The 24552-nt window shown below is 42.5% G+C and overlaps 1 protein-coding gene across 10 annotated transcripts in view; it reads left to right on the forward strand.

Moving 5' to 3' along the window:
* PHACTR1 (phosphatase and actin regulator 1) overlaps positions 1–24552 on the forward strand; it is a 259864-nt gene that overhangs the window by 101948 nt on the left and 133364 nt on the right. The window contains exon 1 of one of the 10 annotated variants that reach the window (XM_032442500.1): positions 575–596. The exons of the other annotated variants lie outside the window; for them this stretch is intronic. The gene's annotated coding sequence lies outside the window, so the exon portion shown is untranslated. Of the gene's footprint in view, positions 1–574; positions 597–24552 lie in introns of those variants that run through there. 10 annotated transcript variants of the gene reach the window in all.

Here is a 24552-nt window from a genome sequence, read left to right on the forward strand (position 1 = left end):
GCCCCGTCCAACCTGGTCTTGAACACCTCCAAGGACGGGGCATCCACAACCTCCCTGGGCAGCCTGTTCCAGGGCCTAACCACTCTCCTAGTAAAGAACTTCCCCCTAACATCCAACCTAATGGATGTTAGGAACCTAAACTCATGGGATCCCAAGTCCGTTCTCACAGCTTTGCAGTGGTGTGGGACGGAGGGAGAAAGAGAAAGCAGCTGGACTGAAAGATGCCGGCATCCACTAAAGACCCTCTTCATTTATAGTTACTACATGGGAAGTGTGTGTGGGGGGGGAGGGGAGGGGAAGGGCCAGATTAAAAGATGAATGTGCCCATTTTTCAAAAATCCTTACACTGTGTTTGGAACAGTTAATTGCATTGATTGTTCTGACCTCTGTATCTTCCTTTCACATGGGAGCTGGTCATTGAATTGTAACTTGTTTTGCGGCTGGCTGAAGACAGAGGAGAAGAGGCTGTCTGGCACCGCAAGGCTGGGTGGGTTTTCAGAGCACAAGACTTAAGGAGGCTGTTGCTCAGTTTCAGAAAGCACAGCTGTTGCGGAGTGAGGGAGGGAGTGTGGACGCAGCCTTGTGATCTCTGTGAGGTAGGCAAAAGCACAAGCCTTGCACTTGTTACTGCCTGGTTTTATTTCTCGTAACGGTGATGTTATTAATCGATAGCATTTGGGTTTGCAAAGTCCTCTCTTCTGCTTGTGGCAGTCGGATGTGGATGATGATAGCAGCTGGGTGTGTTTGCCCAGAAGCTGGTGTGTATGAATGAGGAGATCAATAGCTGTGCTAAAAATTACTGAGCCATCTGGGATTTACAGATAGAGGATTGACTTGCAAATCCCACTGCAATTGAGATCTGCAGTAACTGCTGAAGCACAGCACGCATGATAAAGGTATCATGAAAAGTTATCCAGAAGACCTGAAACAACTTCTTTCAGTCCTCTGTTGCAAAGAGGCGTAGGAAAGGCAGAAGAAGAAAATGTTAAAGCTGTGGGAAATGATGTTTGGCTGCTAAGTTTAATTTTTTTGTACATTGTTGTTGACATTTGATTCTGAACTCACTGCAGGAGGACCACAAGCAGAGAGAATAGAAAAGCTTTGCTCAGAAAGGCAGCAGAGAATGCACTGGGAAATGGAGCGTTCATTTCAAGTCTATCTTATGATTGTTCTGCGCTCTGTGATTATGCAGAACTGCAGCATCTATCAAAGTGCAGAAAGGATCTGGGGAGGAATCATGGTCTGAGAGTACAGTGCAAAAACAGTCTTTTATTGGAGGTGAAGAAGGAGATGCTTTCACAAGAAATTGACTGGTTATCTCTTGCGGCAGTTTTGATCATGGATTTTAAGAGTAGAATTAGTCTGCCAGTCTTTTTCAGTGATAAACAGTGGTATTTGCTTTTTCTTCCCATGAGGAAACAGGTGTGGGTCAGTTATGAGCTGCCACGTGGGTTTCTGCTCAAGCTGCTCTAAAACATGGCTGGGAGTGGAGAGGCTGATTGTTGGCGCTGGATGTTGTTATTGTAGACCTGTGTAACTGTTAGGTAAATCCAAGTGTGCTCACGGTGTGGAGCAAAATAGGTGTTCTTGCTGGTGGGCGATGTCATTTATGGAAAATAAATAAAGTGGTTGGTAAATAAACCTGAGGACACAAGATGTGGTTTATGCTTGGTAGCCCTCCACAATAACCGCGTTGCTCACAGTGCTGTCTGTTTGGAGGTTTGTCAGGATTTGCAGTGTTTGCCAAATCTTCTCCGTGTTTTTATTTCTCAGTGGAGATATTCACAGTAAAAAGATTTCAACTAAAACTATGATAACTAGAAGGCGTCTTTCTTATGTGTAGCTGTCACTGTATCACACAACAGATGTAGTGTGGACCTAACCCTGCTGCCCTTACTAACATGTTAACAGAGCTACACTTACCACACTGGTGTTCCTAAGGAGGGATGGGCCTTTGTAAAGCTCTTTTCCCATATTCTGTGTCTGTGGCCCTGATTTTGATCAGCTGAAACTGAGAAACAGCTAATCTTGTCTTTTCGTTTGTCTTGGAGGGCTGCTGGTGGAAACGTCTCTCTTCCTTTAACCTACATCACTGACTACCATAACTCTGTGGGAAAGTCTCCTTAAGTTGATGTTTATAGATGTATTCATCACTTGTGTAATGCTATTGCTCAGTGAAGTTACAGGGAGTGTCTGTATAGTCAAATACAGAATCATGGAATTTCTTGAGTTGGAAGAGACCAATAAAGGTCACCTAGTCCAACTCCCCTGCAATGAACAGGGATGCTACTGCTACATCAGGTTGCTCAGAGCCCCATCCAGACTGACCTTGAATGTCTCCAGGGATGGGGTATCCACCACCTCTCTGAGCAACCTGCTCTAATGCTTCGCTTACATCATTTTTGTTGCTCCCTTGGGACATGCTCTAACAGATCTGCATCTCTCCTGTACTGAGAACATCTGGATTCCACATCTGGACACAGAACTACATGTGTGGTCTCGCCAGCACAGAGTAGAAGGGCAGTATCACATTCCTCACTCTTCCATCCACTCTTCTCTTGATGCGGCCCAGAATACAGTTGATTTTCTGGGCTGTGGGAGCACACTGCTGGCTCATGCCCAGCTTGCTTACCATATGCTAATGTGTTTGCTATCCGGGATGTTCTTTAGATAGGCCTGTAGGTAGCTAACAAGATGTCACTACGGTATCTTTTGAAGGAGAAATAATTTGACCATCCCCTTACATAACTTTTGTGATTCTCCCCAGCCCAGGTGTTAAGAAGCTGAATGCTCTGATACTGTGCACTGTCTCCACTGAAGGCAGTAAGAATTAGGATCACATAGCTAGGGAAACATGGAACCATTGATTTTTATAAGTGGCAGTCAGACTAACTGAAGATCATAATCTCTCAGGAGACACTTCATTGGAAAAGTATCCTGCAAGTGAGAGCTTTCCCAAGGGAACTGTGATAGCTGAAAAAGGAATCATAGAATGGCCTGGGTTGAAAAGGACTACAATGATCACCCAGTTTTAATCCCCCCGCTGTGTGCAGGGTCACCAGCCACCAGACCAGGCTGCCCAGAGCCACATCCAGCCTGGCCTTGAATGCCTTCAGGGATGGGGCATCCACAGCCTCCTTGGGCAACCTGTTCCAGTGCATCACCACCCTCTGAGTGAAAATCTTCCTCTCACTATCTAAGCTAAACCTCCCCTGTCTCAGTTTAAAACCATTCCCCTTGTCTTATCACTATCCACCCCCATAAACAGCTGTTCCTCATCTGGTTTATATGCTCCCTTCAAGTACTGGAAGGCCACCATGAGGTCTCCCCTGAGCAGTCATGCATATGTTGGCCAGAAGAAAAATGTAGCTCAACAGAGGGGTTAAAGTTGTGTTAAGTGTGTTGAGAAATGAGATAGAACTTAACATTTTTTGCCTGGATCTTCAAGTAATAGACTGATGTATATGTGAGTAAAATCCAGATAATTCAAACTTTCTAATCCTGCCACTACCTGATAGTACAACAGAAGATGTCTTCAGAGCTTTTCAGAGCCTATCAAGCCAGTAAAGGAGCAGATACATTTGTTACCTAGCTGATAAGTGTGAATTCATCCCAAAATACTTTGAAACATGGAGCATTCATCTTTTTCTTCTTCATACTTCATATGTACTGGGAAACGGCGTGGGGAAAATGCTTTAAAATAGTAAATCCAAAACACCTTCAATATCCTGCTGGAGAAAGGTTATCAGGAGAAGCCATCAGTCTGCATGTATTTGACATCAGGTCAGAGCCTCTCCAAGAATGAAATGCATCAGCTTTTCGAGTCAGTGGAGTTAGATGAGATGAATCTGTCTCTCCTTGTACCTTTCCCACCTTTTGCTTAATGTGGTGCAGTGAATTAAACCTCAAGACTTGTACAGCACCTCTCCTACTAATAGAAATATCTACAGATTAATCAGGCTGTGGTACTTCACATTAAATCTTACTTATTATAAATGATTGTTATGTCTTGCTAATGAGCTTTCTTTCAGTTTTACTGCCTGCATACTGCTGATCCAGACAGCCAAGAACTTTGGTGTTATTTTATGCTTAACTGTGCCATACTGACTTTTTTTTTCAGGGGCAGGAGTATGAAGGGTAGTAGATAACTCCTCTGTTAAATTTGTGTCTGTGGTAAGCAAATCTGAAACAAGCAAATGGGAAAGAAAGTTGTGTGTTTAAGCATATGAGGCTTTTGAGGCTCTCATTTCTAACGTAGAGAAAACAAATATTGACAGTATTTTTGTCTTCATTAAATATCTAAAATAATTAATGGGAGTTAAAGTTATGTAGGAGAAAATAAGGATAAATTTTTGGGGGAAGTAAGAGAACAAGCTACAGCTTTTCATCGTTTAGTCTTGCAGCCATAAGCAGTTTAGCAGAGTAGATTGAAAAGGTCCGAATAATACAGCCAGCCAAATGTGCTATTTCCATTCCCCAAAGGCCAGGCTAACCTACTCTCTGGAGACCTGACACTGATCAGACATGCATCTCCTGGGGAAAACTTCAGGTCTTGAAACAAGCACGGTAGCATTCTGGTGGGATCATTAGTGTTGAAAAAGCCAGTAAATTCTGCTGCTGCTCCCAAGCTCACATGTAGTTTGAAGTTACCTGTCTTGCTCAAGTTTTTCGTGGATGGAGTATAACTGATAACTTCACAGCAGGATAGGAGACCTGAGAAGGCTTCATCTGCACAGATATGTGTGCTTGGGAGGTGAAGTGAGCTTAGGCGTTCCTGCCTCTCTACTCTGTGCTGGTGAGACCACACCTGGAGTACTGCATCCAGATTCAGAGTCCTCAGTACAGGAGAGACATGGATCTGTTGGAGCACATCCAGAGGGGACAAGAAAAATGATGTAAGGGGTAGAACACTTCCCCTGCAATGACAGGCTGAGAGAGACAGGGCTGTTCAGCCTGCAGAAGAGAAGGCTCTGGGGAGGCCTGAGAGTGGCCTTTCAATATCTAAAGGGGACTGTATGAATGAAGGGGACAGTCTTTATAGCAGAGTTTGTTGTGACAGGGCAAGGGGAAATGCATTCAAACTAAAAGAGGAGAGATTTAGACTGGATATAAGGAAGTTTTTTTACAGTGAGGGCAGTGAAGCATTAGAGCAGGTTGCCCAGAGAGGTGGTGGATGCCCCATCCCTGGAGACATTCAAGGTCAGGCTGGATGGGGCTCTGAGCAGCCTGATATACTGTAGATGTCCTTATTCATTGCAAGGGAACTGGACTAGGTGATGTTTAAGATCATTCTATTGTTCTTCGAGGAGAGAGGAAGGCTTATCACCCAAATGATGTGTATTTATTACTCTTGTTATTAAGAAAGACCTCAAGACAGAGTAAATGTCACCAACATGTTGAGCTCTATGAACTTATGCTATCTTATACCAGCAGTGTATTTAGCTAATTAGGATAGTGTTCTGTGTTCTGCATATTTATCTCAGCATGAAAGAAACTTTGTCCCCTTCACAAGCCATGTAGATGCAGTAGCTCCAAGGCCTAAGCAGGTAGTCACAAGCAGCAGGAGTGACAAACCTGCTTAAGAAACTTCCTTTAAACCTGAGGTGGTAGTTTTCCCCCTTCTGCCAGGACAAGAAGCCATCTGCAGATATTAATAAGTGGTAGCATTGTAATCAGTTATTTACAGATGCCTTAAAATAACAGAATCAGTGAGAGAAATCCAGCCTGGATGTCGTGGTGCTTAACAGTAATTGTTATTTTTCCTAAAAATAAATGAATCAAGGAAATTAACCCCCTCCTTCACCAATGTAGAATGGCATCCTAAAAGGTCTACTTCAATGAACAGATAAGCTGTATGCTAACTCATTCCCTGCATATACTGGATTGTGGCCATCCCTCATGTGAGTCGTGCAGGAACTCAGTTTGTGGGAGAAGTGATGACTTGGCCATCAACCCTATATGTGGTTGCTTTTGGTTTCTGATGTGTGATTTCTCTGAAGAACAGTATTAGCTTGATCTGTACTTTTTATTATTTGAAAGCCATTAGATTGGTGATCAGTTGTTTTGAAGTCTTCTTTTTGGAGTGATTTTGACCTGTTTTATATTCAAGCTTTCTTGCTCACAAACTCTCCTTTTCCTTGAAAAAGTGTTGTGACTGATGTGCTTGCAGCCTTACTTCCTGTCACGTACATGACTATGTGCCTCCAGGAAAACCATGGCTTCGTTTTAAGGATTGTGTTTGAAAAGGAGATGAAAATCGGTGCGGTTTGGACTTATTTTTTTCCAAATAATTGGTGCCTTGTTTGCTTCTCATTGTGGTCAGATGGGCACATCTTAGAGATTGCTGCCTTATAGAAAATGATTGCTCATGCTTTCAGAAATCTTTAGTGCACTTCAGGTTGGGTTAGTCATAGTTACTAGTCATATGTGGAAAGCCAAGGCTTCAGATTTGCCTTTTTTGTTTTCTTTAAGTCATCTTACTCTGAGACCTCAAGGGAAGGTAAATTAATCACAATCTAGTGACATTCCATTAGGGAAACACAATTCTTTTTAAGTCTCTGTGCAGTTATTACAGGGAAGCTTTCATTGTGTCAAAGCCTCAGATTGAATGTGATAATGCAGCAAAAAAAGTTATCTGTTCCCAGTGTGCAAAAAATATTAAGTTTATATTAGGAACTAGATTGCAAAACATTTTTTCTCCTTAAAACAGACACAATCTAGAACTGCTTATAGTATCAATGAACAAAAGGGACGTCTTGGTTTCTGAGGCCAGCTTTCTGCATTGCGTAAATAACAGAATCATAGAATCCCTAGAGTTGGACTAGATGACCTTTAAAGGTCATCCAGCTCTCCTGCAATGATCAAGGACATGTACAGCTAGATTAGGTGGCCCAGAACCTCATCCAGCCTCATTTTGAAAGTCTCCAGGGATGGGGCATCAACCATATCTCTACGCAACCTGTGCCACTTCCTTACCACCCTCACTGTAAAAGACTTTTTCCTTATATCCAAGCTAAACCAATCCTCTTTAAGCCTGAAGCATGAAGCCTAAAGCTTTCCCGTTGTTCTATCACCACAGATTCTGATAAAGAAACTTAGATACTGAAGGCCTACTATCAAGTCATCTCAGAGTCTTTTCTTCTTCAGGCTGAACAGCCCCAGCTCCAGATGAAGCCTCACCAGCACAGTGTAGAGGGGCAAGATCATCCCCCTTGACCTACTGGTCATTCTTCTTTTGATGCAGCCTGGGATATGGTTGGCTTTCTGGGCTGTGAGGGCACACTGCTGGTTCATGTCCAGCTTGCCATCCACCTGTACTGCAGGTTTTTTTTCTCCAGGCTGCACTCAATCCTTTTATCCCCGAGCTTGTATTGGTAGGGAGGGCTGACACAACCCAGGTGCAAGACCTTGCATTTGGATTTGTGGAACCTTGTGAGGTTCACCATGACCCACTGCTCAAGCCTGTCTAGGTCCCTCTGGATGGCATCCCATCCCTCTGGTGTGTTGACTGCACCCTGCAGCTTGGTGTCATCTGCAAACTTGCTAAGGGTGCACTTGGACCCCACTAGCAATATCATCAATGAAGATATTAAAGAGTACTGTTCCCAGCACTGACCTCTGTGGGCACTACTCATCGCCAATATCCATGCAAATATTGAGGCACTGACCACCACTCTCTGAACTCAGTCCTGTAGCCAGTTCTTCATCTGCTGAACAGTCCACCTGTCAGATCCACATACTTTGTGACCCCATCCCTACACAGCCTAGCATACCTGTGTTTTGTCTGTGTGTGTAGGTCTGGATGCCTCCCAGCAACAAATTACAGGTAATGTTGAAAAGCATACCTGCAGCAGAGGATGTTCAGCTCTACACTGAGTTCAGTACTGATGAGTGAGCGTGGTAGGTGCTTGGAGTATTTAAAGGCAGGGGATGGATTGCTCCTGTCTTGCTACATGTCATTCATCCAAGCAATTAACAGTATAGCTGACAGACATGTCCAGAGGAGGGTGACAGTAAGCAACTCAGCTTTGGTTAGGGCTACAGAGAGAAGTGCTAGATTTGGAACTTTCCTAATACATTTCTGTTCCTTTTTTTGTTTGTTTGGTGTGGTTATTTTGGATGCCAGCTTGTTGGGTTTTTTAATACAACCACGCTTACCATTTGGGGGTGCCAGAACAGGGCACCTTCCCTGTACCTGAGTGCCGTGACTGTTCTGTCAATGAAGTCCCTTGCTCCAGTCAGCCTGAAAAAGGAGAGCCCAGAGTACGTGCACTCTGCTGCATTTTCATAGAAGAAGCAGTGGCTTTCTGGTACCCATGTGCTGACCTTCCAAGAGCATCCAAACAGCTCTTGTTGTAATGAAATGCCCAGCTGTCAGATGAAGAAGGGACTGGGCTTCAGCTGAAACTCAACAGTGATATTTTTTGTTGGCTTTATCGAACAGAATCAAGGAGTTCACGTTCTCTACTTGATGCTGAAATTACATTCTGGCAACACATAATTGGATGCAGACCTGAGCACTCTTGAGATTATAATGAAGCACAAAAGCTTGAGGACCTAGATATTGCTGGCTTTTATGGTAGGCATCAATTTATCAATTGTCTTTGATACAAACGAGTATCTCTCACTATGCTAAAATTATGTTTCTGCAGCAAATCAGAGCTGAGCAGTAGGATTCATGTAAAGATGCACAAGTTATAGTTGTGCTTGGCAATGTGCTCCCCGTTTTTCCCATCCTCCTCTTCTGTTTCACCGGGATAGCAAAAGCAGCAGTCTTTATTAATAAGTAGCCTAAAAATGAGACAAAAAAAAGCGCTGAGTATCAGCAATCCAAAGTGAAAAGCGATTACTGGTAGGAGTCATGTTGTCTTTCAGCCACTTCCAGATGTGCTGGTTAGAGCAAGAGATGAGTTGGTGGCAGTTGCATGCTACATTTCATTACTGTGCCTCCAAGCACAAATCTTGGAGCAGCTTGGCTGGATAGATGACTTTCTGTAGGGGAAAAGAGTTGTGTTTTGAGTTTGTTGGGTCTTCAGGTCTCCTGGTGTGAGTGTAGTATGTACCCACGAGGGTGGAAGAGCCTCTGTGTGATGCAGCAACACCAGCAATTGGCACTGAGTGCTTCTAGGAAGTCATGCGGGACTCAGGCAGACACTCCTTACCCGCTATTGTTCCTGCTCATCTTAAATATAAGTACTACTTTACATTTTCTAATGTTCTCCACCACCTAATACGTTCCCTTTGAAATGTAATGGAAAGTTACTGCTTTAATTAACTCGTTGATTGTTTGTAACAGTTGTTAATTGTACCTGGCTTAGGAGCTGGGAGGATCTTACTGTCACTGATGTGACTGGATAATAATAGATTTTACTTTTCATATATTTCTATAAAACATGCTTTCTTTGCACGAGCTTTTATTTCTGACCAGCTAACTTTCAGTTCCCACGAATGGTAGGTGCAGGCGAGCAATCAGCCCCCGAGCAGCAAATGGGATGAAGATATTTCAGACTTAAATAACTTTGCTCCCTTAGGGATACTCTGGGCAAACAACATATTCATTTTTGTATGTAATGCATGAAAGCTACTACAAAGCTGTGCCATAGCCAGGAAGTCTGTGTATTACTGGAAGCATCATCTTTGGCTGGCTTCTTCTAGGAGCCTGAATAGGGTTTGGTTGTTCACTTTTAGAAAAGGAAAGAAATTAAAACAAAACCAAAAGAAAACCACAATGAATATCCTGAAAAGCCACCTCTGAGATGCTGCTTCTGCATCTTGGCATAACAGCCGGCACTCAGCCTGCTGCAACCCACACACATTCGCTCGTACTTTTCAATAGGCAACGTGTGGTTGCTAGTTGTTACCACAGATCCTGGGGAAGTTGGCAAAAGTCAGCTCTTTCTTCTTCTGCTTCTCTCAGCTAGATGACAGAATGTCTGCATGGCACTGTGTTTGAGCACAGCACTTCTTCCATGTAAGGATTACCTTGTGTAGAGGTATCTTCTAAAAGCAAATTCCAGTCCTTGTCCTTCTGTCACTGGCAACTTGCAGTCCCTTCTTCCAGACATACTGGAAGATTTTCAAATGAATATCAGAGATTCTTCCTGGGTTTTTATTACAGTGACTAGCCCTCATATCTCTTCTGTATGTCCTCTGGGACATAATGTAGTTCAGTTATAAGTAATAATATTTTCTTTGGGCATTTTGTGTTTGTTTACAGAGTGTAGCTGCACTTTTGGCTGTTGTCTGTATTGAGAGATTTTACTGTTTCAGTAATGCTGTAGAAATGACCCTTCTAATGGGCTTATGCTGCTTAAGGATAGGATTCTGCAAGCATTACTAGAATTGAGTGGTACTTTTTCCTGGCTGTGTATTCATAAAATAATACTTATGTCTAAAGCACAACATTAGAAGCCATCCTTATGCATTATAAAACTCTCTGAAGTCAAACATTCTCTTTGAAAAGAACAACCCATAGCATGCCTGAAGATGTTTTAAGTGTTTTTTCTTTACATCTGTAGTCCTGGGATCACTTGCTTCATACTGAGCAATGCAAGAGACATTTCGCTGCAGTATTTGCATGTATTTGCATCCAGTTTAGCACAGTAGGGGAGTTTAGTTTAGAATCAATATGGGGTAACTTTGTAAGCAGTTACTTAGTTTACTAAGTTGATTGTATTTACTGTGTACCTTTGTAGGAGAAAGGAGAGCTGATGATGATTTGTTTAATAAGACATTTTTACTGTAAGGCAAGGCCTTTCTGTGTTATTAAACAGGCATTATTTTGGGGCATCTGCTTTAGTCTATTATCTCAAAGTATTGTGTAGAAGAAACTGATTTTTGAGGTAGAAAATATGCCTGATTTTTGTGCATTTCAGGACTGGATGCACAGCCACAGTGCTGCTGACACTTTTAAACCTTGAGGCTGAGAATGCAGCAGACTGGATGTACTGAGCATAGGAGAAATGTTCTTTAGTTGTGTTTTTTTTTTTTTTCTGTGAGAGGAAGGAGGGGAGGTTGCTTGTGTAAAGTCTTATGGATAGGAATTGGTAATGTTTGTTTGCCAAGAAAGTTTATTCTCCAAAGATGCCCAGTTTGACCTAGTTGAATGCAGACAAAATACATTGGATGCTTACTTAAATAATTGTTCACCAGCTTAATGGGTTAGAAGCGCTCCTCCCTTTTCCATTTCAGTTCCGATATGAGTGACTCCCTTTAAAAAGCTTAAGAAGCAATGAAGATTCATTTCCTTAGCCTAGATCTGAACCTAGCCTTATATGCTACAAATGTTTCTTTCAGCTGTGAGGAGAGGGAAAAAAAAAACTCAGAGTGAAGGTATGAATGGATTTTAAAACTTTCTGACCGTACATCAACATTTAAAATCTGCGTTTGGATCAAATAACAGCACCAGACACCAGAAATTAGTATTTTAACACTGCCCTGAAAAACTACGTTTGCTAGAATGAGAGAGAAAAAAGAAGATTTAATTTGAAATGAGGGAGATAATACAAGAGATGGTTTTGCAAAATGCCGTTGATTAGGACTGTAATGGAAAGGAATCTTAAATGAATAGAAGCTCAGCGTAGTATTTAAAGAAAGCTGGATTTACAATGCTCCAGATGTTTTGCTTAGAATAAGCTTCATTGACCTGGAATATTAAAGTGTCTCGGCGTACTTACTGGAGCATTGTTAATGCCTGCGGTCAGGTTTGTTTCAGGATCTTTGGTTTGAATTTCAATGTATTTCGTTTCTGAGCACAGCAATCTACAAAGAATGCTTCTAAAGATTCAAATTATAAAGGTATATCAAACATCCAGACACAAAGCTCGTGCTGTCACTTCTCCCCATTCTGCTTTATTTTTTAAGGCACCACAACTGCAAAGATCCACTGTTTCCATAAAACCTATTTTTTGCAAAGGTTGCATTATCAGAAGGGGTAGTTAGGTACTGGAATAGGCTGTCCAAGGAGGTGGTTGAATCACCATCCCTGGATGTGTTTAAGAGCCGTTTGGATGTGGTGCTCAGGGATATGATTTAATGTAAGGTTTTTAGAGTTAGGGTACTATGGTTAGGCTGTGGTTGGACTTGATGATCTTCAAGGTCTTTTCCAACCTGGGTAATTCTATGATTCTATCAAAATCCTTTTTTACTACTACTGTATTTGAAGGATGTTTGCACCTTTTAAAGTGTCTTATCTGACCCAATGGCCCAGCCATCTTTTGTAGCCGAAGGTACAGAAGGCAGTGCACAAAGCAGGTGAAAATCTACAAAAACAAAAACAAACAGCAAACCTCTGTAATCGCCATTGCGATTATATGCTCATTAAGCAATATTTTGTTTGTGTTGAGTGCAGGTACTGTTTTCTTACTGCTTGGCTTCCTACTCCAGTAGACAGTTGGCAGTTGTTCAGTTGCAGAGCAATGACTAACACCAATTTAGACCCTTGGGACTAAGAGATATTACGGTGTCCCATACTTCTTGTCAACTGAGGCAAATGACCCAGGCCTGCGGTATCTCCTCAATCTACTGATGCTTGGGAGAACCACCCTAAACTTTATGTTAAACATAGACAGAATGTATTTTCTGATCTGCCTCCATGAAATGGTTGGACTCAGTGTTCTGCATCTGAATGACCCTACTCAATTTCAAAACCTGTGAACAAAAACAAAGGTCAGTGACACTGTCTTTCATTCCTCAGTATCCTGAGGACCATGACTTTTCCTTGCTGTTTTCCCCAGAATAGTTCTCTTTGTTTATCCCTGAATGTTTTATCGTCTTCTAAAACTTAGTGTCATCACCCCTGTGATTAGGCAGCTGCAAGCCTTTGAATGTCCTGGGACTACTAAAAATGTCAATAAAAGGGTCCCGATGTCATCATTATTGTGCAGCAGAAATGCTTTGTTACGTGGTCCATGTCCATTTTGGCAGCGGATAATGTAAAGATACACGTATTCCATCGATGGGTTTTTAACAGAAGAAAACACAAAAAGATAATGTAACAGAATGTAGCTTTATTTCTGAGAGTAAAGAAGTTCCCTGTATGGTCTGGCATCTCAGCTAGCTTCTGACTTGTTTGCCTGAATCAAGCTAAATTGGTCTCCATTGCTCCATTGCCTAAAATGCCTGCTTCTGTTTTCTTTAGAGAAAAGACAGGAAGAAACAAAGGAAAAGACATGTCTACCTGTGCCACCCAAAGCCAGACTTCCCTTGTCTGTGCTTCACCCTCCTTACAAAACTGTGCTTTTATTGTAGCCATGGGGACATTTTCTTCCACCTCCTCCCTGAGATGCTTTGATTAATGTTACTTAGTCATACCTGAATTAGCACATTCCTGCCTTGGAGACAAAGTTTCTCATTTACAAGTCCTCAAATCCTGCTTCTAAACCCGGTGCTTCAAACTTTTTATAATGGCAACTATTTTCTCTTTGGGCCAAATGCCAAAACACAACATTTGATAGCATGGGTTGTGTGGTTCAGCATGGGGAATTGAAGACTGACTCACCTCCCACCTGTTCTCCTCCATGTACTTGGTTTTGAGGTATTATTTTAGGGACCCAAGGAAAGTTTTCAAAGTCCCTTTACTCAACGTGATTATACATTTCTCAAACTCAGTTAACTTTCCTACCTTCCTCCTGTCCTCCAGCTTTTTTACTTTCTTTTGGCCCCATTACCAGTGTGTATTCAGCACTACCTCTCACCTGTCTATTCATGGCTACATTTACTTTTCCCAAAACATAAAAAATGGGAGACTGATAATTCTGAGGGCTGCTAAAAAATCCTGGTAAGGAGTTGAACTACAAGTTGTGACTTGAAAATCCCAGAGCTTCTATGACTGCAACCCAGCAGAAGAGGCAGATTGTGTGAAGATGTTGTTTATATCTCCTGTTAGTGAGCCAGAAGCTGCTGCCTTCCCTTGGTATTAGCTAATATATATGCCTTCTCTTTCTCACTGCAGGACTTGTAAGAACAGAAGCAGGCTCTTTAGGTGCTGGTGAACACTGTGGCTGGAAAAGGATAGCTTTTCTTTGTTCTTCGCTTCTTTATGTAGATTTCAGTTGTGCCCAGTATGCAGTGTGCAATTTCTAAATGCCCAAGCAGGAGACATAGCTTCAACATGGCTTCAAGTCAGGCTCTGACACACTGTTTTTGTAAGACACAAGACAAGCTATGCCCAGTTTCTCTTTGTCATATAGAAATTAAGGTGATATTCTCTACCTTTTCAAGGCTGAGCTGTTTGAAAAATACCTTGTGTAAAGCAGCTCCTCATGCAGGTTGAGGTCTTTATTACAGATAATTACTTATGAATAAGCCCTCATCCTAAAGAGCTTACAAGAGACCAAGCTTATTCCACGCAGCCTGATGAAATGAATCATATGGCATTCACGTTCAGTTGGCACTGACTTGACCCGAATTCAATGTGTCTGATATGAAGATGAAAATCTTTTCATATCATTATAAAACCCCTTCAACCATTCATCATCTCTAATTGCTAACTTCGTTATCCCTTAGCTAAGCAGCAAGCCAACTATTCATAATAGCTTTATAATAAGCCACTTCATTTTCTACAACTCGTGTTCTTATTTTGTCACCTTTTTTTGCTGTGAAGTCCTGCTTTGGTCAGAAGAACAAGAGAAAGAGCAAAGCAAACACTTGTTCCCTCCCTTACTGGTCTCTGTGCCTCCTATTGGAGGCCAGATTAGCCTTACAAAATTCCTTCTCTTGCACATGCAGTGACTGTTGGTGTCCTGTATTGTCAGGAGATGGAATCTTTTCCATCTGTACTTCTGTGTTTCTGTTCAGATATCAAGGGAGATGTCCCTCGGGCACATGCTTTGTTGTGTGATACTTGTGTGTGCCCAGAGATTTGTCCTCTGTCAACCAGAGCACAGAGAGCACGTTCCTTTAGACAGAAGCTGTTCAGAAGTGATGGATGAGCCTCTGTCAGGGAAGGTTACAAGACGTAGTTAGAAAATGTGCATAGTTCAGGATTTCTCAAAGCAGCTAGAAAATAGGGGCAGAAGAAAAGCAGCACCTTGATGTGAAAACCTTTTTTGCATCTTGAGAGAGGTCTCTCAAGAAGAGAAGTTGAAGGTCCCATGAGGAAGAAAGCCGTAGGGTTTCTCTGAGAGAACTCTGACAAACTAGGTGTATCCTCATGTGTGCAACTCAGCAGGTTCATCACAAAGTGCTATTAGGATGGTCATGTCCAACTGAAATACTGATGATACGAAGTTAGGAGGATTGGCTGACACACCTGAAGGCTGTGCTGCCATTCAGCAAGACCTGGATGGGCTGGAGAGCTGGGCAGTAAGAAACTGGATAAGGTTTAATGAAAGCAAGTGTAGAGTTTTGCACCTGGGGAGGAATAATTGCGTGCAGCAGAACAGGTTGGGGGATGGCCTGCTGGAGAGGAGCTCTGTAGAGGTGGACATGGATGTCCTGGTTGGCCATGAGCCAGCAGTGTGTCCTGGTGGCAAAAAAGGCCAACGGCATTCTGGGGTGCATTAAAAAGATCATGGCCTGCAGGTCAAGGGAGGTGATCCTCACCCTCTGCCCTGGTAAGGCCTCATCTGGAGTACTGTGTCCAGTTCTGAGCTCCCCAGTACAAAAAAGACAGGGATTTCTTGGAAAGAGTCCAGCGGAGGGCCACAAAGATGGTGAAGGTCCTGGAGCATCTCCCCTGTGAAGAAAGGCTGAGTGAACTGGGTCTGTTTAGCCTTGAGAAAAGAAGACTGAGAGGGGACCTGATCTAGGTCTATAAGTATCTGAGGTGTGGGGGGCAAAGTGGCGAGAACAGACTCTTTTCAGCAGTGTGTGGAGACAGGACAAGGGGGAACGGACAGAAACTGGAGCATAGGAAGTTCTGCACGAATGTGCACAAGAACTTCTTTACGGTGAGGGTGATGGAGCACTGGAACAGGCTGCCCAGAGGCGTTGTGGAGTCTCCTTCTCTGGAGATATTTAAGACCTGCCTGGATGCCTACCTGTGCGACCTGGTGTAGGGAATCTGCTTTGGCAGGGGGGTTGGACTCGATGATCTCTGGAAGTCCCTTCCAACCCCTACAGTTCTGTGATTCTGTGATCTGTTCTTGACATCGTGATGCACCTAGAGCCTTAACAGAGTCTCAAAGACGGGCTTCTTTAAGCTCAGAGTATATTGGACTTAGAGAAAATTTGAAGGAAAAGGTCATTAGAACAGAAAGCTTGTTGAAATGTTGACTCAGAGTGCATTGCATACTGCAGTTCTTCAATTCTGCTGGGATTCCTTGGAGTTTCAGTAATACAAAGCAATTAAAAAAAAAAGTTCTGCAGTAGGTATTTCCACCATTTTTCTGCATCTCTTCCACTGTGAATGAAATGTGCGTTGTACTGCAGACTTTCCACTTCAGGTTTCTGTCATACATTCAGATCCTGTTGAAACTTGAAGTAAAAGCGAATTCTTTTAGTACATTTTGTACTACTCCTACCTTTGTCCTTTGTCTGCTTCAGCAGATAGACATTGTGATCAGCACAGGATCATGGTGGTGGAGCAGTTGGATCCATAAAAAGCTAAACAAACAAACAAACAAATACACACACAAAAAAAAAACCAAAACAGTAGTAAGTTCTTATAATTCGCACACATGATGGCTAAGATTTCAAAGAGTAGTATAGCTAATATGTTATGACAATACATCACTAAGAAAGCTGCTTTAGATTTAAGCCGTGGTAGGGGTTAGCATTTCCTTCTTTTCTACAAGATCCTGAAAAATTACTAAAATCCAATCTGAATCTTTAGGCTTTATAATTATCCGACAGGCAGATGTTAGAAAGCTCAGCAAATTTCACTTAATATGTTCCAGGATTTCATCAAGAACTGATTATACAGCGCTTTCTTCAGATCCTTCAGCACACTCCAGCTTCTTTTGTTGACTGCTATTGAGGGCTTTGAGGAGGAAAGCAATATTTCATATGGCCTTTTGTCAGGAAGATGTGTTGAAGGCACGTGTCTTGTCTGTTGGTTTGTAGAGACTAACCTGGTTGCGTTAAACTCTGGGGACAGGAAGAAATGATGGCATGGGACTGCTACAAAGCCAAACTTGACCCAAATATCACTGTGTCTGTTGTGCTTTATCCCAGTCCACAGTGAAAGTACAAGCTAGATATATGTATGGAAACTGTATGCTGTTCCTAGAGATCTGTGTTGCGTTTTTGTTGTTTTTCTTTTCTAATTTGAGAAAAATGTGAGCGCTTATTGAAGTGAGGAGATTGACAGCGTGTGCCACTGTCAGGCCCAGTGGAAGCAGTTGCTTATGAAAGCTTCCACTTCCAGCCAGCATGCCTTAATCTTCCTTTGCAGCCGCTCGGGTATTCCAGGTTCCCGCACCGTTCAGCTGTAATTACAAAGTGCTTTTTGGTGGTGGGGAAGCTTCTGAAGGTTGGGAGGGCCTGCCAGTTCAAAGGCACCCTGAAAGTGTAACATCTATTCACTGCTTGTCTAATCTTCTGTCTTTTCCTCCTCCTTCCCTTCATATTTTTTTCTCTTCCTGCTGCTTCCACCACCCTCATGTTCCCTCTTGAATCTCTGCCTGATTTTCTACTCATTTGAATTGCCCATCATTTGTAGTAATTTGCAAGCAGATCACTTGCTCCTTCAGCTTAGCCTCCTGTCTTTCTTCTGGGCTTGGTCAGGGTCTGATCCTACTGGAATTGCTCTCTGGCTTTCCCCACATTAACATCTTCTACAGCTTTTACAGCTTATGACTGTCTCAGGTTGCTTCAAACACGACTGCCCAGAAAACCAGAGGATCTGTCATGAGCAGTGTAGCTGAGATGAAAGCTCATTAGTTCTACATGGCTGACCCAGTGGCCCATGCAAGACATAGGCTTGGAAAGTTTGAGCAAGAGTATGAAATGTTATTACAAGGGAGATTTTTGGGGCAAAGTCTGCAAAACTTATTCTTAATTTACCTCCACTTTTTTTTCTTCTTTTTTTTTCTTTTTCTTTTTTTTTCTTTTTTAAATGAAAGTATTCCCTAAATGAGTGTTCTGAATGCACAGTCACACTCCTGACCTTCAAGTAAATTGTTCTGAACTACGAGCAACAGACTTAATATGAGTCATTTATAGAGGCAAAAAATCCAGTCATCCCTATTATATTCTGATCGTAACTTTGTCTGCTTTAGACTGGTGATCTCAGTAGCCAGTAGAGAATTTCTGAGATAATAACTGTCCATTTAATTGCTTCGAAATAAGTCTTTTGGTCTGTCTAGCAATTTCAAGCCACATTCTTACTTGTTCTGGCTGTATTGCTTCACCAAAGATTTCTACAGTCTTATCCTTTGCCACAATTTGGACCTAGGAAGTGACAATAAGAATACAGATTATCAGCAGGGAATGGCAGTCTATGTGTATTCTTTGGGAAGCCACGATATCATCAAGAATTAATTTGATTAGTCATGTAGACAGAAGTGCAGGGGCAATTTGTGCTGAGAGCAATGCTTGTGCAAGCTGATTGACTTCATTACAATTGCCTGTGATGGAAAGTTCAGTTTGACCTATTTTCTTATATTTTCCTTAAAGCCAGATGACTCAGACCTCTCTGAAGCCCAGGCGGACAGAGCACTGTGTGTAGCTCAGTCCTGGAATGCCTGTGACAGGGAATGGAAAATCTTAGGCCTCTGGGATTTTGTGATAATGATGTCTATCCAACGCACTGTAAAAAGGGATGGAGTTTCATGATATGTGAAGTGTTATATCTAGAAAGACTGAGTTTTTCTCACATGCCTGACATTGATCACCCAAGATTTCTAGGCACCAGCAATTGCAAGTAGATATTCTTTTTTTTCAAGTGTTTCTCCCATCTTGAAGCATGTACGGTTCTGGAGAAAGTAGTAAGAAAACCTGGTAATATTCTGAAAGCTGATGACTGTGACCTGCTTTACCGCACTGTCTTTGCGTGCTGCAGTCTCCAGTAAAGGCTACTGCAAGTCGACAGTTTGTCACACGCAGTTTGATCAGTTCCACAATTTCAAATTGCTCCACTGCACATAGAAAATGCAGGACTTCTGCTGTATTTCCTGTGTTACATTAAGCTAAACATTTGATCGTGTTGTTATGTAACAATTGTAATGCAAACCTCAGGAATCCTCCCATTGCCTTGTTTACTTCATTTTTTAGATGTAGTATTACTTGCAGCCAACAGAATACAAGTGCCTTATTCTTGTATCCATAAGCAAAGGTATAAAACAAACCCATGATGAGAGAACCATCTTGCCTGTTTGTCACCCAGAGCAGGCCAGTCTTTGCCTGCCTTTATGGTAAAGGCTTGAACTATTCCTCTGGACCCTCTCCTTGTCATTTCTGTGGCTAGGAGTATTTGTGACAATGTCACATCCAGCTTTTTCCCCTAGGGGCTTGCTAGGCACGCACACATACACAAATGTGGTCTCCCTTTAGCCCTCACTAAGCTTTTGTTAGTGTGCTGTGGGGGAACATAACCCTGTTAGGAGGGATAGATGCAGCCAGATTCTTCACTGTGGGTTTGGTTCTATAGTGGTGTTGTTTTTTTCTGTGCAAATATATATAAGATGGCTCTAGTGGGTTTTTTTTTGGGGGGTGGGGTGGGGTGGGGAAGGAGAAGATGCAGAACTCTTTATTTGTAAGAAAGGAAAAGGTATTTTGGGGGTGGGAGGAGTGAAAATTCACAACATGTGTTGGAATTGGTATTCTTCCAGTGTCAATCTACTGCATGTTTAAGTCTTCAGGTCAACAATGCTGTTGTGTTTTGGTGTATGTTTTGATGTACAGCAATGTAAGCTGCTGAACTGGCCAGGCAGAACTAGATGCAGATTTCTCTTTTGTTTCAGTCTCATAATTGCACTGAGGTTTTCAGAACTGCTTTTGTTGGCCTCGAGGTTGTAGCTATATCTAAATTGGGAGCACAAGAGTGACGTGCAGTGACTTTGCTAGAGAGAACTTCCCCTATAATTTCAACATAAAGATTCTCTTCTCTGATTACCATCTAATGAGAATGAGTGATTGCTTGCCCAGGTGTTTTACACATAGTCTCCACACTGGCTCACTGCTGATGTTTACCCTTAGTTTCCTCAGTCCTTTGTGAATTAATTACACATATGTGTCTGGGTTTTTGTGTGTGTGCACTGTTCAGCATTCAAATGGCAGCTCAGCAACTTCCCGTCTGTCCTGCGGGGTATGATGGCATCTTCCTTTCTATCCTTAGAAGCCCTTCACCATCAGCAGTGCTTCACACTTGTGGCAAACAGGTGTTTGTAAGCTTATGTGTTTTATGTGTGTAACCTTTTCTGTTCATTTTTATCACACCATATGGCATCACATTGAAATAAAGCAGGGCTTCTCCTAAATATGGAGAGAACTTCATTATGGCAAAGTGTGTGTACAAGACGTGGAGATTCCTGCAAAGTAGAGCAGAAATGAACCATGAGTTACTTCAGCAGCACTGCTAAACACAGAAAGGCCAAGAAAGAGCACTTTCCTTCCTTTCTTCTCCCTTCAGTTTGTTTTTGTTTGTGCAGCACTCATCACCTGGCTCTCTGGGGCTTGTGACTGTGAGTAGTATGGGATTGTTGCTTAAGAATGTGTTTATAGCTGCAGAACTAAAAAGGTCATATTCTATTTTGGCTTGCAGGAGTCTCAGGCTGATTCTCCCTCCTCCCTGCCCTCCTAGTTTTGCTGATAAGCCATGCAGTAAGCAGAAAAGCACAAAAATGCTGTCAGCCTTGCACCCTGGAGCTTCATCTTAGGCCAGATAATGCTGCACCAACTGCCTGGTGAGCAGCATGTCCAGTTTTTGACACAAGCAGGAGGATTCTCCACCTGACAACACTCCTTAAACAAATGTTAGCTGTCCTAAGGTGGATTTGAGGGATTTCTTGTCCCTGAATAAATAATAGAATACGCTGTATTGGAAGGGACCCACCTGGATCATCAAGTCCAACCCTTGGCTCCACACAAGGCCCAAAATCTAATCCCAGTGTCTGATAATGTTGTCCAAACACTCCTTGGACTTGTCTGAGAATGTTGTCCAAATGCTCCTTGGACTCCAGCACTTGAGGCTCTGACCACTGCCCTGGGCAGCCTGTTCCAGGGCCTGAACACCCTCTGGTGAAGAACCTTTTCTAACCCCCCAGCCTGACCCTCCCCTGAATAGCCCCATGCTGTTCCCTCCAGTCTTTTCACTGTCACTGTTCCTCATGAGGAGCTGCAGCCGCCATGAGGCCTCCCATCAGCTCCTCTGCTCTGGGCTGAACAAACTCGGAGCCCTTGGCTGCTCCCTATATGTCATGCTATCTAAATGTTGATGCTGCCAAAGGGGGTACAGTGTTAGTGTCTGCGTGTTTCTATCAGTTGATCAGATTGTACATATTTTCATCTTCTCTGCAAGCTGATCGGTTTTAATATGTGCAATATAACATAGATGTATGCGTTAATCACCAGAGCAGCTGGTAATTAGTTAATTTATTATCTCTTTTTTTTAAATTTTCACTGGATTCATACTACAGTGGGCAGAAGAAACAGGAAAGATATGGAAATATTTAGTTAAAATTGCCAAGTACGGAGGCATCCCTGCAAAAACATCACTGTCTAAATAGACAGTAAATCAAGTGAATCATGATGTTTTGGTAAGAAAGGCTAAACTGCTTAGAAAAAAGCAGTCTTGCCCTGTTAGACTTGCATTTGTGTAGCATTGTGAACTTGCGAGCACCAGGACAGCATGCTTAGCCACAGGCTCTTCAGTGTGACACTTCAAGGAAGATGTGTCTGAGAGGCTTCCACATGATTTCTGATGTCCATTTATTTGTGCTGGAAGCAGAATGAAACCTGTCCTGCCTGCAGATAAGCCCCCATGGTTTGGCTGAAAAGCTTAGTGAAGATTTGAGAGGAGTCCTTACTGGCACTGGGTGAGCAGTGACACTGCTTAAAGAACTAAGTAACAAGAAATCTTCTTTTCTGAGGGGCAGAGACTTGTCTGTTTTTGGTTGACTGGTTCCAGCATTATTTTTTGCTTCTCACGAATTATTGGAGGGCATGGTGGCCCAAGAAATATTCAGCCATGGGATTTGAGGCAAAGGAGTCATGTTGCAGGAGAAACAGCATGGAACCTCAAAGGTTTTGATGCAGATATGAATCCTTCTCCCAGTTGTCTGTTTAAAGGTGATGCTTCTCTATGGACATTGAAAGTGGCACTTTTCTTAATGGGAAAGGCTGAGGTGGGAGGAACTGATTGCACACATGGTTTCCCAAGGCTATACAAGAAATGAATTTGGAGTGGGAATAAAACTCGAGTTTGTTGATTTACTGTCAGATAACCAACTGTCTGACTTCCTCTTCATTGATTTTGGTGTCCACTGCGCAATAAAATTATGCCAGCATTTGCAGCCACTTATTGAAGCAGTGGAAGAGTTATTAAGCTTTTTTTTATTTTTATTTTTTAATCTTATCTTTAAAAACAAGACAAAGCAAGTCCTTTTCTGCAGGAATACTGTAGTATGTTCATTCTACATTATTTGTCCTGGAACTGATTAGCAGCAGCAGCTTTCACCATAATTACGCAGATCATAATTAAACATATTTTTGTTTCATGAGCTGTGTCAAATTCAGCTTCTCTATAAGACAGCTCTTAGGAATGAAGGCAATTTGCATATTGTAGCAAAGTGCATGTTACAAGAGATGTGCTGGCAGATGGCTCCAGGACTTGTTTGCATTTAAAATACATCGCACCTGCAAGAAAACATGCACTGACCTTTCTCTGTGATAATTTTGGGTTCATACCCACATGGAAACGGTGGATATGATTCCATGAAGGAGTTGTTTAATTCCCAGATGTCCCCAGACAGTTGGGCTTCTGCAGTCTCCTGGGACCTGCTTGAAAAAGCTCAGTCCATTCCTGTAACGCTCGGTTGTTTTCCCACTGTACCACAGACTGGTGAACCTGGACTAAATTGCTTAAGACTTTTAGGAATAGGCACATAATCTCATTCAGTCTCTAAATGAAGATAGAGAAGGAGGCTGCTTCCATTCATCTGTAAAAGCTGTTTGGGGACAGAAGATAGTTATGGTGACACTGAAAAACAAAAACAAAAACAAAAACGAGTTTTACATACCCAAACTGTTTACAGCTCTGAGGTGTATTTTACAGTTTTAGAATAAAAAGGAAGAGAAAGACTAAAACACTTGAAAGAAAATCCAAGGACTTTTGAAAATAAAGCATTAAGTTCAAACTGAGTGAACCATTCACACTTAGCCTAATGGAAAGTGTTTTTGTTTCCTTCTGAAGTGCAGTGTTTGAATAGTTTTTGTTCCTTCACTGTCATACGCACACACTTTTGGAGCACCTTGCAGTGTGATTGCATAGAATTTGTCTGAGAAACAGAAATATTGATATGACTGCTCTTTAGCATAGGAGCTGAGATGTCAAGACAATCTGAGTAATCTGTCCAAGGTCACGGAAGGAGACTGCAAAAAAACTGATGGTCTGACCCAGTTTTTCATGCCCCGAGTCCTACCCATGTTCCCTAACCACAAGGCCATTTGCCTCTGAAAACCAGCCTAGCTGGTATCCAGCTCTGCTGAACTCACTGTAGTTTCCTTTCCTAAAACAGGTGAGGCACAGCACCCCAATACTGCCCAGAAGACAGCATTACCAAAATACAGGGAAGCTGATGCTGGAATTTACATTCCCTTCCTAATGTATTTCTTTAGCACAGCAGTGCTGGATGCCCATGACAGGCAGCACTGAACTCGAGGAAGTTCAGGAGGTGAATTCTGACTAGCCATGTCTTCTGCTTACCTAATTATTTTCTGAATCACGGGTGTTCTCGTAGGCAATAATTAAGTTAGAGGGAAATCTACTGTGAGTGACCAAACTGCTGTGTGACTGGTAGGGGATCAGATTGTTTCTCAGCTTTGTCTTTCCAAACATACAATTGAGCAAACACTGTCTCAGCATCAACCATTCAAAGGGACAGCTTCTCAGAGCATTAACTTGCAGCTACATGAAATGCACATCTTAGGAATTCATCTGCTTGCTCTCCAGTAGTGCTACATTTCCTTTTCTCCTCGCGCTTATGTATGAAACTGGTGAGAATTTTAGATGAGCAGCCTTGCAACATCATGTCCTTCAGGGCAACACTTAACCTGAGGCAACTGACTCCATTCAACCTGAGCCTAACCATAGCACAATGTGCAGGATGCTTTGCATGGCTTAGTGAAAACTGCATGAAGCCCTTACAGCACCTTGTCTCATTTGTGAGAGCTGCTGAGAAGAGTGAAGGCTCTCAGTTCTTGCAGTGTGACATCTCAAGGCTTCAGCTCCCTGTAGTGCCAGGTGAGAAGTTGGACCCGCATCAGTATGACGCAGAACAAGTAGGTCAGTGGTTTCATTGCATGCATCTTGTGTGTGTGTGTGTGCATTTGAGAAAATGGAAAAGCAGGCACTGAATCCTTAAGTTTCTGCTCCATCTTTTAGGCAGAATTCTTACTGCCTGCTTCTCATGTAGCTGAGGAGGATCAGGCCCATTGTAACCTCTTGTAGGA

Source organism: Coturnix japonica, chromosome 2 (genome assembly GCF_001577835.2).
Source record: "Coturnix japonica isolate 7356 chromosome 2, Coturnix japonica 2.1, whole genome shotgun sequence".
In the NCBI taxonomy this organism is placed as follows: Eukaryota; Metazoa; Chordata; class Aves; order Galliformes; family Phasianidae; genus Coturnix; species Coturnix japonica.